The following is a 14,945-nucleotide window of genomic DNA, read 5'->3' on the forward strand; positions in this document are numbered from 1 at the left end:
ATTCTTGCGCCGGGCTGGGGCCCTCCTTTAGGGCGGGGCCCGTTTCAATTGAAACGGTTGAAACATAGCTAAGGCCGCCTCTGCCAGTGGTGAAAGATGCATTAAGATCCTTGACGAAGTAAAGTTACTTTTTAGTTACGAGTAATATGTGAAAACTCAGATAAAGTAATTTGTATTGGTAGTTTACTGTTTTCTACGTCAAGTAAACTTACATTACAAGCACTCTGCGAATTTATGGTATTACTGATTGAAAGATTAAAATCATAGTGAAATTAATGATTGGAATCAAAATGTCACATATAACTGATGCATTTATTTGTGTTGCATTTAAATTACATAGATGTTTACTTTTAAGCAAATTTTATTAAAAGTTATTAAATACTAATGTACTTAATGGGTCTTTTTGTACATTCTGGGAATCAGAAAGTAGCATTAATTAGCAAACAGAAATGAAGCACAAACATTTGATTTACCGCAACAGTACTATTGCAAAATTATTTATTTACCTCCAACTCTCGCTGCAGAACGCATAATCCTCGCGTCTCCCCAACCATTTCCTCCTCCATAATCTTTTCTTTTTCTCTTTTTCACTGCAAATGAGCACACATGCAATTCGTATAGCAAGCTTCTTGCGGGCTACGTAACTTGCGTGTCCTTGCACAGTATGATGAGGGTAAATGATTTCTCCCGTACGTGATCACCCGCATCCCGTTTTTGACTGCTATGCTGATCTAACCAGTGGCTGATACAACGGGTATGTTAAACTCGTGGGTAAACTTCATGTGGCGCCACAAGAACCAAGAGGTCGATGACATCCACATCCCATGAGAGCGATTCGAGGAATCATAAGAGGAGACTGCTTCCGAAATGCTCTCGCGGCACTTTGATGTCATGCAGTTGCATTTGCGTGTGGTCACAAAAACGTAACATTTGTACATATATTTAAGCACCGCAGTTTATAAACAAGTGATTTTAAGCCATTCAAATACAAACAACAGTGCTAAATGCGGCCGCTGTTTCTGTGTCAGACGAGCACGCAATTAGTCGGGGAGCCAAAGTCTCAAAAATGGGTTGAACCTGACATGGTCTGCCATACTTTTTATGTGTTTTTTCTGTTAACTTTGACCCCAAGAACCAATGATTGGAGGGTCTGCTCTGCCGGAAACATCGCGAAAAAAAATTGTGTCCATTTTAGTGTATGTACCCTTTATTTTTTATCAGAAAATTATGAAAATTGTTTTTTTCCCTCAAATCCTCAGTGGGTTGGGTAAGCTGTCAATAAATACATTCCAGATACACAGAACACATGTGCTGACAACATCCACTGAAAAAAATAACTCTTAAAACACATTTCTACATGATTTTGCATCAATTTAATGTAAAAAGTAGGCGTTTTCTCACTTTTTTCCAATATTTTAATCTTTACTTCATTGGCAATCAACTTTTCCCCAAGTTATGACATCAGTCAATATGCCATTCTTTTCACCAAACAGTATACTCATTCCACAAAAAAAATATAAAAATCCAACCAAAATCAATGGATCTGTGATGATTTCACTACTTGTTGGCAATCAACAGGCTCAGAACGTTAATAGAATTTTTGGCTACTCTCAAAATTCCGAAAGACATGCTGGATAACATGATTGTTAATGTCCACATTATTAAACATCATGGTCTAGGGATCTTTTTAATTTCAACATAACCTGTTCTTCCAATGGAAATGTGTCACACAATAAATATAATACAGCCAAATGACTTTTATTATTTTATTGCTTATATTATTTTATTATTTTATTAGATGACAACTATTATTAGTTTAACAAAACAAAATAATTTAACATAACATAACTTAATTAACTAGATGCAGGTCCCTGTGATGTGGGATAATCAGAAGGGTGGCACACTGCAGATTGCACACTGTTCTGGGGACAAACATTCACACTCACCACCTGAGGAGACAGCAAACAAGACAGGCAGGGTGGTTTATACAGCAGCGCGATAAAAGATGCACCCCACCCTCTCCTTCTAACACACACACGTGCAGCCTACTTACGTGTCCCTGTCTTCAAGCGCAAGTTCAATGCTTGAACATCTGTTGGGGTCTCCGGTGCAAAGACATGCAATGCCACACTATACATTGGCTCTTGGCAGGAGCATCCTTGGGCACACATGCTTTTCTTGCAGCGGCAGTATTTGATGTGTTTGAGTTCATAAGGTTTTGCCTCTTTCAGCATCATGGTTGCCACCAATTTGCCATTGACAAGTTGTCTTCCAAAATCAGTGGCAGCTGGGTAGGTTGGCTGAACCATGTGTGCCCGCTTATACACAGCCAACTGATGCAGGGCTCGGCGAAGGTGTAATAGGAAGGCATCTTCAGTTGGTGGAAGGCAACGCATGTCTCCTTTGATGCTCACAAAGAGATGGGCTCGCAGTGCATCTAGAGTACCACCAAAGTCACTCCTGTCATAGAGTGACACCATGTATTGCCGTGCTGCTGCTATAACATCTGCCTGAACATCCAGGCTTTCCTCAGGATCACCGTACCTGCACAGCGGCAGAAGGTCTGTCAGGTGTTTAATAACAGTTGTGTAGGCCCGCCTTTTTCCTCTTCTGTACAGAAAGCTCACTGTGTCACATCCGGTAAGTATGTAGGTGCTGAGGAGAAGGGATGTAAGATATGAAGCAGCAACATCATACTTCACTGTCAGACTTTCTGTGATGGCATGAACAGGTAGGAAGATATCCATTGTCTTCACCCACAGCTCCTGCAGCCCATGCATGTATGTGATGTAGTACATGGACATCATGATCACATCTGTGTCAGTTGCAACAACTACAGCCCGTTTGTGCTGCAGAATTTGTACTGAGTATGCAATGTGAGCAAACATCCTGGTATCTGCCTCCTCATGTTTCTCACAGGAAAGTTCTGGAAGCTCAACCTGACAATCCAATGACAAGAGGACAGTGCGACCAGGATCACAAAAGATTCCACCAAGAATAAGTGTGCATCCTGCAGGAAGTGACTTGTTCTGAGCTGCCCATGCTTCCCCCGTGTAGTTCAACAGATTAGCTTTATTCAGTGGATTGTGAATGAAGCCTTTCCATTCAGGTATACTGTAGGAAGAGTATCATGTGGCTTGTACTCCTTCATTTTGCTGGGGCAGGTCTTCATCCTCTTCTCTCGTTCCTCACCTTTCAGACTTTCAGCAGTGGAGACATCATACGCAAGTAAAATCAGCTTTACGTAAAGAAAACAATTAGTATTTAGAAAAAAACTTACAGAATAAAGGAAAATTTGAATTATTGTAAAAAAACTGAAGTAATAATCGTTGCCTTTATAATAAATTAAATTAACATATATGCCTCACACGTCTTGGTCACTTTGAACTGAATTTATTCTAATGTTACAGGGAGTTTAGTACACACCTGGCTGAAAACAAAGGCCTGCTACTGGATTTTTGGAAGAGCGTCTGAGAAACATCAGAAAAAGAATGAGAAAATTAAACCCATCAAGTCGCCTTGAACCACAGCAGGACCAGTGCCACTACATCAGGTAATTGTCATTTTCAATTAATTTAAAGTAATGACCTCTTGAAATGTGTGATGATGAGTATTTGATGACATCATCACCGGAGCGCGATTTAGCGCATGTTTATGTTTACATCGCATCACATCACCTCCTTACTTTTATTACGTGATTAATAAATATGAAGTTGGGGTTTGGAACATGGCTTTAGAGGAATAACAGGAATATGCTGCACTCCAGGTATCAGTTTGTGAGTTTTGTGTTGATTTATTACGTTATTGTTTAGGTCTGATGATGAGTTATTGTTTGTATTAACTGTCATTGTATTTCAGTTTGTGAATGTTTATTCATACTTTTATTCATTTACTTAGTGATTTATTTTTTTTCATCTTGAGAGTTTTTGTCTTTTTCCCTGTCATTAGGGTAATGTGGATCGGTAATGTTTAAAATGCGGTCATCTATTATAAAGGGCGATACCATTATCTGTAAGGTGGGGGGAGGACAGTTTATAAATTAGTTATATTTGTCCTAGGGTCTTCTAGAGATGTGTATATGATGGACAAATGTTTATTTCTTATTTTATTTTAGTGTTGTGCACCAAATTGATATGGAAGGGGGAAATATCTTGTGTATTGCTGGTTTAGCTATCCCTTTTTGTGGTGGACTTATCCAATTGGGTTTGGCGCGAATTAAGCTTATAAAAGCCTATTGAATAGTACTTTGTGTGGCCAGTGTAATGGTTAGGAAGTCTGCTGAGAGACACATGAGGCCTGAATAGTGTGTTGCCAGCTACATTGTAGCACCAGTCAGGTTTTGCTGCTATCAGCACTTTGTTTGTGTTTTTCCTTTTTTTTATTGTTTTTTTTTTTTTTTGATAACTTTGTTGTTTTGAACTTAACACTGAAGATATGAAGATATTTTTGGCTTCAATAAATTACCCTGGGTCACCCTTGTTCTACGACCAAGTTGTACTGAGTCTTCCTACTCTTCCCTTACCCCTCAGCGTTCTCTACCTGACAAAATGTAAAATTAATTTGTAAAATTGTGAAAGGATAGTTAAACAGATGAGTAACTACGATTCATCATACATGTCATACATACAAGCAATCATGTAACAGGTAACATTGGAGTCAAGGGTGATTTACTTTTTTGGAGTAACTTAATTTTTGGCACTTAAGTTTAAAGTATAGATGTTTTCAACAACATTTTGGGGCTAAATGTAATTTCCAATAGATTTCCACATAGAATCAATACCAACAGAGTCATTTTAGTTTATTTCTGATAACAAGGAAAATAAATGACAAGTAAATTACCTTTGTCATATATCATATCTAATGTGTATCAACTATTACACTGCGCTAACGTTACTCTCTAAAATTAATGCCAAACCACTCTAAACAGTTGTGATCCATGCTCATTGTCTCTAGCAAACCATAACATTTTATTTATGAAAAGGTCTTTGTTTCAGAGGTCAGTTTAGCCACTAACCAGACCGATAAATAAATCAGACCGGAAGTTCACTTTGGTTCAGGTGTGACATTGAGCATATTCTAGTGACCAGAAAATATTGATTAAATGTATTCTTTATTTAGAAAATTTTTAACTGACTCATAATACCATAGTAGCTTTATACTGGCACTTTATCATCCTTATTTAACAGAAAATGCTGTGCCTTCAGAGAAATTTCAGGAGATGGTGGACTGGTTAAAGATGCACAAATATCCTATCTCTGAAGTTGAAAATTACATGAAGGAAACGGCTATTTACAGAGGCAAGAAGATCCGCAACAATGGGTGTAAAACAATTCCAGAAATACTGGAAGAGTTCCCCAGGCTCGTAGACAGTTCTGGCATGGTAAGAATGTTTTCTTTTATACCTTTGTTGAAGACATTTGTAAATGGTTACGTTGCTAGTGGGGTCAAAAGTGAAGTGTGTATTTAAGCAATGCTGTCCTAGTCATTATACTTTAAATGTTTTTATTTGATTGCTAAATTTGTTGTCCTGGCATAAATAGCAAGACTTAGACTTGTAGCTTTTTGATTATTACCTGATCTATTGTAGATACCTATTTAACATTTGACAATTCTAAATTTGGACTATACAAAAGGAGAAGAATGGTAAATTAATATCCTATGTATTACTCCAAATCTTTTTTATTGGTTTTCAATGACAGTGCAAAATAAACAGTATACTGTAAAACATTGTCAATTTTTAGCCCCTTACAAGATCTCACCCTCCCACAACTAATAATAATAATAATAATAATATAATAATAGTTTAGTTTAGTTTATTGGTTTATAATAACGTGGACAGTCTCCTTTCATAAAAGGAGCAGCTTTAGCCTCTACGGCTAATTTCCAGCTGTAGTCCCCGGCCAGTTGTTAACACTCTGGGGTCGGCTGCGGCGCGGGCGCCGCAAACTCTTTATTTTTCAATCACTCCCCAAAGAGACTTAGATAACTCAGCTGATTTTTGACATACAGATATGATTTATACATCATTTAAAACGTTAAATTGTCTAGTTTTTTCTGTCCACTCCCAATAAAAACAGCATGTTGTGCTTTTCGCAAAATTAAGAAAATAAACTTGATGCGCGTTTTGTTCTCTCTGCCTCAGTGAAGTCCTTTCAAAAACACGTCAGAAAAATTAACTCTAACTTAACGAATATTTGTCATAGAAACAAAAGATAAATGTCTACATAATGCTTGGAATGTCTGCTTTTGGAAGATGTAAGTGAAATCGAAAACAAATATTGTAATTCGTTGTTAACTGTATTAGAAGAGAGAGATCTACCGTCTTTCTTCTGTTGCTTCATTATCTATAATGAGCCACGCCCCGCTCCATTGAAGAGAAGAGCAGAGATCATCCATATTCATTAGTCAACCCCAGTCAATGGACATTCCGTCTCTGCAGCCATTCACTGCTGTGTTGAGTTTTAATCCGAGTGCTGGAAACATGACATCTACTTGTTTACTCGTGACTGTAACTAAAGTTATCTCCAGACACGAGTGTGACTCGATCGACGTCCAAACGCACACACAAACACACAATGCCTCATATTTGAAGCGCTTTGTGGTATCATCATAAAAGATGCGATTGCACACATCACATAACTGTTTACTCGCGCCTAAATCTCCAGACAGACGCGAGTGTGTGTGCTTCGTCAGTGTGACGGGATCGATGTCTGACATCTAAATCCTTATTTACTTGCAGATGTGTGTCAGTTTCTCCAGACACGAGTGTTTTCTTTGTCTTCCGTCAAACAGTTGACTCGACGGGAACACACATACACAAACACACGCTTTTTGGTATTCTTATAAAATACGCGATTTCAAACAGTACAATCCTTATTTAGTTGCTTCTAAGTGCATTTCTCCGCACAGCAAGTTTATTAAACACAGGATCACTCGCATGTGCACACATTCACTGCTTTCATGATCAACACGTGAGGTAATGGCGGCGGCTGTAAACAAACATTGATAAGTTTATCACGCGTGTCCCTGGTTGTGTTTCTACTATAATGATTACAAAAACACAAATAAAAGTCCAGACAACGATAGGCAGTTGTTCTTTTGAGCTTTTTACTGCACAAAAGTAAACCTCTCGCTGGCCAACCAAACACTAACCCTGTGTTGAAGTGTGTTCATTTTACGATGGCCAAACAGTATGTTTACCATGATTAGGCTACTATGGTTTTTAAAAGGTAACTTATACTTGTGAAATTAATAGAAAACATTTCAATAGAAATATATATAAATATATATAATGTGTGTGTGTGTGTATTTACATTATATTGAAAAGTAAACCTTATCATGGTTTTACTACAGAGAAAGTTACATTCCTGTTGAACATCCCCACAAGGCTCATTATGTGGCTCATTATTCAACTCTTTTGTCTGTCAGCTGTCAATCACTGATTATTCAGGAGCTTTCCCGCCTCCACGCATACAGCCTTTCCCAAGCAAAAGTGTCTTAGAAATTGTAAATCAATATCTTGCTTTATGTGAATAAGTAGGCCATATGATTTTCACATCATTTTGAAGAAAAAACTCTAGACTACTAGATCCTGTTTAGAAAAGTCTTGCGAAAACCTGTTTAGAATGACTTTTGTGGTGTTATATCAGTTGACTTAAAAATTTTGCTTTTTCAAAAACCACGCATAAACATTTTTCTCTCAAAAATACAAACATGTACATACATGTTGATTATATGATATTGAAGCCCAGTTTGTGATGAACACAGTGTTATGAGACTTTTGCCATTAATATGTTTTTAAGCAACTGAAAAAAGCACAAATGTCAGTGCATGTCAAAACTTCCCCAGGGCCCTAAAAACCCCTTAGACCCCAGAGGGTTAATAAGCATACCTTAAAAAAGTAATAAAAAAATTTTTAGTAACATTTACAGCACAACTAGACAAGATTTAGGCATTCAAGCAAAGTGGCACTTAATTAGGACAGCACAGACAAGCAAGCACAAGTTGCAAAGCATAAAAACAGTTCAAACAGTAAGACAGTAAAAATCGAGACAAAGAATTATTACACAGAGGCAACATTGTAACACATACAGGACATAACATTGAGGCAGGCAGCAGATATTGAATTGCAGAAGCATAACCATCCCAGATAGCACACGTACGTCGCGGAGATGTCTGCGCGATGTCTTCTTTTTCGTCTGGAAGACGTATTATATAGGGCGTTTGCTCATCTGGAAGGCGTCGCCGAGACGTCCGACCCAGCTGTTTGCAAGACACCCAGCAGATCTTTACAAGATGTATGTTATTTAGAACGATGGCGAGCCGCCGTTTCCCAGATCTTTACAAGATGTTAGAACGGCAAGCCGCTCTTTCACAGATCTTTAGAAGAGCTTTAAAAGATGCCGAGCCGCTCTTTCCCAGATCTTTAGAAGAGCTTAGAAAGACGGTAAGCCGCTCTTTCCCAGATGTTTATAAGATTACAAGATCCCTCATTAACAAATTGAATTGCCAAATTGCCTAAACTACAGAAAATTATTTCTACACACATCTACACATGCATGCTGTGTCATCGATATTAAGTAATTAAAACACAATTTTCAATTGATCTTAAAACAGGCAGTTGTTGATTTTATAAAACACATTTATTCAAATTAAACAATGAAAACTTTCATTCATTTATCTTTAAAGATGCATTTTACATGACAGTATGCGAAAACAGCAACATATAAACATAACATATTTAAAATAATCAAAACCTTTCCGCGTCTGCTTTATTAATCTCCATTCTAAAATAAAACATTACAAAAAATTACCGGGAAATAATCGTGAAGTGCTGTTATTTCTTCATAGCGTTAATTTGGATCTAGAAGATAAAATTACCCGAAAGTGTTGTCATTGTTAAATAAATTACGGATGTGCGTCTTTGCGTCAAGGTCATGATTCTACATAACAACATCCGCTTGACCTCGCAATGCCAAGAAAAGAAAGGCGTGGAACATTTTCTTAAGGTATGTAGTAATAATGCATTTAAATAATACACTGTTTGCTGTCGGATCATTTAAATAATACCTCAAAATTGGGTTGATAACAGTTATTCATGCTTTAATATTGATCTTTCGCCCACCTGTCTGACGTTAATTTATTTTGATCGTTCATGTAACTGAGTCTTGTTTAAGATTCTAGAAAGATATAGTGGCTTACTTTTTTGAAACGATCAGTATTATGGTTGATATTTGTATTGCACTTGTTAATGTTTGTTTTTGCCCCCATTTTTCATTTCATGAGCTGAACTTAAATATTTTCTATGTCCCCAAAAGGCCTATTTCTCTCAAATGTTATTCACAAATCAGTCTAAATCTGTGTTAGGGTTGCGTTTATAATTGTGGTTAGTGTGTGTGTGTAAGGCTCTGCCTGTGAAAACACAGCTAAAGTCTTTTTTGTGATGTACTATTTTCTACATAAAATCATCCTAAACAATGAAAAGAACATTTTGTAAAAATATCTTATCTTTAATATTGGCTGAGTAAGATTCTTTGTATAAACCCTCAGTCTGTTAATTTTGTCTCCAGCCTGTCAAGATCTTCAGCAGATGTTTGAGAAAAAAGTAATCATCCTCTTCGTCACTCTTCATCCGTATTTGGGGTAACAAACACCTGCTTCCCACAAGAGACTGGACCGCTGAAGTCAGGTGGTTAGTCTTTATTTGCATTCATCCTAGTACCGTCAAGACTGCCTTTTTGCAGCTGCAATAGCAAAGATAAATGAATTAGGAGTGTAGCTTTTAAAAATGCTTTTACTATTAAATGCATTATTTTGATTTATTTAAACTTAAGAATCAAATAGGTGTGTAGTTTAGGTAAAATTCGTATAACTGCATTTGTCTGTTTTACAACAGATGTTACCAAGTATAAATTTACTGTTTTTTTTTTAATGTTGGATGGATCATCAGACCTGCACCTTCCTTGAACATGTTGGTAAGGTAACACTTCATGCGAGTAAATGATGATGCTTTTTATAAGAACTTTTTATTTTAAATAAATAAATATTATTATTGTTTTTTTTAGGAAACTTACTCTGTATTTGTTCACAGTGGTCACCCCAGGGTTTCAGGACTCAAATTGAGTGCTCTACGGATTAAACAGAAAATGCAGTATAAACAAGTTTTATGTTGTCTTGAACATGTTGGTAAGGTAACACTTCATGCGAGTTAATGATGATGCTTTTTCATAAGAACTTTTATAAATAAATATTTTTATTGTGTTTTTTTTAGGTAACTTACTCTGTATTTGTTAAAGGTGATCACCCCAGGGTTTCAGGATTCAAATCGAGTGCTCTATGGATTGAACAGAAAATGTAGTATAAACAAGTGTTATGTCTTTAAATGCCACTAATAATGTGTTTCTGTTTTCTTTCTCATTATGCTAACAAACGCTCTTTTACCCCTCATGTTAGGTGGATCAACACTCCAACCATCTGCATTAGGGACTGAATAAAGGATGCCCTCTGTAGCTGGGAATGTTAGATCAGGTAATTTGCATTTAATATATTTTTAAAGACACACACACTAATGCTGCTTGTACACCGCCAGCGAGTAGCAACACAATCTCGTTCATTCCAATGGAAGCTTTGCCCCATTCAGCAACATGAGCAACTGTGACCATCGACAACAGAAAGTGGGCATGTCCAGCTATGCCACAACGTTGAGGAAAGTTCAACTTGATGAAGGACTTTTGGGAGCAACTACCAATGAGAGTGAAGCAGTGAAGTTCATGTGAAGCAAGCATAAGGCCTTAAACTGTCTGTGGCAAATATCTTTAGCACCCAAAATAAATAGGGGTGCTGCTTTTAAAGGAAAACACCACAGTTTTTCAATATTTTACTATGTTCTTACCTCAACTTAGATAAATTAATACATCCCTATCTTTCATCAATGCATGCACTTAATATTTGTACAGCGCGTCGTGAATGTGTTAGCATTTAGCCTAGCCCCATTCATTCCTTGGCGCGCAGTAACATCATCACTCCTGACCACTCCCCCTCTTTTGAGTTTGAGCGAGAGGTGGAGTAATCAGGAGTGATGATGTTACTGCGCGCCGAGGTCGAAGTGCTGCAAACTTAGTGCTCTTTTGCCATACAATATAGTTCTCATTTTTATCCGCTTAAAAAATAGTTACTCGTGTAACTACTCATGTAACAGTCTTTAAATAGGGAAAACATGAAAGGGTTGGGTGGCTTCTAAATTCATCCCTGTTTGGATCCTAAGGAATGAATGGGGCTAGGCTAAATGCTAACACATTCACAACGCGCTGTACAAAGATTAAGTGCACGCATTGAAAAAAGATAGGTCTGTATTAATTGGTCTAAGGTAAAAACATAGTAACATTTTGGAAAGCGGTGGTGTTTTCCATTTAAAGGGATAGTTCACCCAAAAATAAAAATAATGTCATTAATGACTCACCCTCATGTCCAAACTCGTAAGACCTCCGTTCATCTTCGGAACACAGTTTAAGATGTTTTAGATTTAGTCAGAGAGCTTTCTGACCCTCCAAAAAATGTATGTGCTGTATCCTGTCTCATTTCCAGAAAGTTAATTAAAACATCATCAAAGTAGGACATGTGACATCAGTGGGTCAGTTAGAATTTGTTGAAGCATCATAAATACATTTTGGTCCAAAAATAACGATTTATTCAGCATTGTCTTCTCTTCTGGGCCTGTTGCGAATGCGCGTGCACAGTGGCGCTGCTGACTTACGACGCTGGTGACGTGTTATCTTCAGACATGTTTGCGAAGATTGTTTTGTTTACAGCGTCTCCCTCAGACTGAAACGAAAAAAAGCTTGGGTGCACCAGATAACACGCCAGCAGTGTCTTGCACACGGTTCACAACAGACCCGGAAGAGAAGACAATGCCGAATAAAGTCGTAATTTTTGGACCTAAATGTATTTTTGATGCTTCAACAGATTCTAACTGACCCACTGATGTCACATGAACTACTTTGATGATGTTTTTATTACCTTTCTGGACATGAACAGTATACCGTACATACATTTTTAATGGAGGGTCAGCAAGCTCTCGGACTACATCTAAAATATCTTAAACTGTGCTTCTGAAGATGAACAGAGGACTTTAGGGTATTATTTAAATCAGTGGTTCTTAACGTTATTCCTGGAGGCCCACTGCCCTGCACATTTTGTGTGTCTCTTTTATCTGACAGACTCAGTTCAGTTCATGAAGATCCCTTCTAATGAGCTGATGATTTGAATCAGGTGTGTTAAATAAGGGAGACATACAAAATGTGCAGGGCAGTGGGCCTCCAGGAATAACGTTAAGAACCACTGATTTAAATCAACTAAAAGAAAAACAAGCCTTAAATGGTTTCTAAAATTGAGGTCAGATTTTTGAAAACGTACTGTCTTGATGGTCATCCAAAGTTCTCGGTACAGAAAATCTGTTTTGTATGGATCAGAGTTAGTTATTGTCATGTAATATATAACAATGTAATAGCAAGTGTTATGTTGTTTTTGAAAATGCTGTGAAAATGAAAAAAGCTATTTGTTTATCCACTATGCTATCAAATGCTCTTTTACCTTGCATGTTAGGCGGATCAACATTCCATCAATCTGCATTAGGATCTACCTTAGAGACACTCACTGGAGCTGTAAATGGGAAGCAGGTAAGTTGCACAACCCATCAAGCCTTTGTGGGGGCAAGGTTGCTTGTAGCATTCTTAGACTAGCAATTTTAGTGTGAGAACTTTAACCTGATAGAAATTGTTAAACTACAAATATGGTCTATATTGTCTGAGAGAAATTCTTACTCATGAATCTGCATATTGCTATAGATATGCAGAGTACTTATCTCGACACAGTTGTAAAATATTAATGTTTTTGTTTTGTAGGTCACTTACTTTGCATTCGTCTTGGGGGTCACCACAGGGTCTCTAGAGTGAAAATTACTCAATCTATGGATTAAACAGAAAATGTAGTTTTATGAAGTGGTATGTTGTCTTTAAATGCCATTAAAAATGTGTTTTTGTTTTCTGTCTCATATTAAGAAACACTCTTTAACCTGCCCACTGGAGCTGGGAATGGTTAGCTGCATTTTTTACATTTACAAATAAACACACTAAATCCTAGCCTTGGACATTTTAGCATCCAAATTAACTAGGGGTGCTGATTTTTAAAGGAACACGCCCACATTTTGGGAATTTAGCTTATTGACCGTATCCCCCAGAGTTAAGGGGATCACACACCGGCCGCGCCGCTCAGCGCCGCGCCGTTCTAAATCAACTGAACACATTGTTTTCTATGAGTATACGCACACCGGCGCCGCCAGGTGGCGCCTGTCCGCGCCGCCCAGCTGTGACTCAGGAAGTTGCTCAAATCCCTGTCGCGCCACACAGCGCCACTCACATAGTTTAACATTAAATAACATCATATTTGTCCCAAATCATTAACGATTAACATTGGCTGCTAACGTATATTTTGCATTTTGAAGTAGACGCTATCTGACGTAGCTCGCGCTATTTAATGTGCAATTCCGGTTTACAATACCTCAGAGTTGTCCTAGACGCTAGGGATGGGCATGATTAATCGACGATCGATAATTGATCGTTAAGAATTTAGTCGCTGACACCATACTCTGTTATCTGTGACCTTCCGTGTTTTGATTTAAAAAAAAAAAATCATGAAGAGGTCATGATTTTTTTGGAACAAATGAGGTCTCTGTTTAAGAATGCGGCTTGCAGCTGCAGGTTCCGCTGCTTTAGAGCACCGCATTTTCAAGCGCATATATGTTCCGTTTGTCTAACTAAATGTAGTTTAACTGTCTGCCACAAGTTGATATTGTAATGAAGATCTCATGGAGGAAAACACGCTGTATTTTTGTGTTCAACATTTTTGAATTATAAAAGTTAAATAATAATTTTGTATTATAAAAATATTAATGATTAATCGATAGTCGATCGTTAATTCTCCCGACAATCGACTAAAAAAAATTAATCGAATGCCCATCCCTACTAGACGCGACTCGACGCGGCACGGCGCGACGCTGAGCTGCGCGGCCGGTGTGCGATCCCCTTTAGATAAGTCCATACATACAATTCTCATATCCATGCGTGCTGGTAGTGAATTTATACAAATCACAACACATAAATAGGAAAATGTTCGCATTACTTTGTCACTTATTGTAAGCAGTATGCTAGCTGGAGCCATTCACTTCCAGTCTTTGTGCTAAGCTTGCGGGGGCTGCATCAGAAAGGTATGTATGGACTTATCTAACTCTGGGGGATACGGTGAATAAGCTAAATTCCCTAAATGTGGGCGTGTTCCTTTAAGGATTTAGGGGTATTTTTAAAGTTAAATGAAGCTGTTTCACTTTTTAAACTGTCTCTTTTATAAGGACTTACTGAATTTCTTTTTGCAGCAATTTGGGACATTCTTCCAGTTGTCGGAAACTTTGTGAAAAAGGCTGGGAACTAAAATGCAGGTATTGTTTCATTTTTTTGTTTTTTACAGCTATAAAAAATAATGTGTTATTAATTGTACTGTCAATTAATTATTTTATACAGTGTAACTGATTCTGCTTACCTGACTCATGCAGAATTCTGGCCTGGTGTTTGGTCTGTGCTGTCTTTGGCTGTTGCATCTCCATCATCCTGACCCTCTTTAGCAGCCTGTCCATGTATTTATTTGGAGGCCGCCATGAGCACCCATCTGCATAATATGACTTTGTTACTAAGTTGTCCATGCTCCTACAAATTCTAAAATTTTTTGTAAAGCTGCAACAAGTTGAAACCCTATAATTATTAACGTTTGATTTTGAACTATGTAATTAAAATACATGAATAAGTAACAAAAGCAGAAATCTATTAAGACATTACCTTTTTGTTGCTTGTTTACTGATCTATCAATCCTTTTGCATTCTCATAATTGATCATCATAAC

The sequence above is a fragment of the Paramisgurnus dabryanus genome, chromosome 10 (assembly GCF_030506205.2).
Source record: "Paramisgurnus dabryanus chromosome 10, PD_genome_1.1, whole genome shotgun sequence".
In the NCBI taxonomy this organism is placed as follows: domain Eukaryota; kingdom Metazoa; phylum Chordata; class Actinopteri; order Cypriniformes; family Cobitidae; genus Paramisgurnus; species Paramisgurnus dabryanus.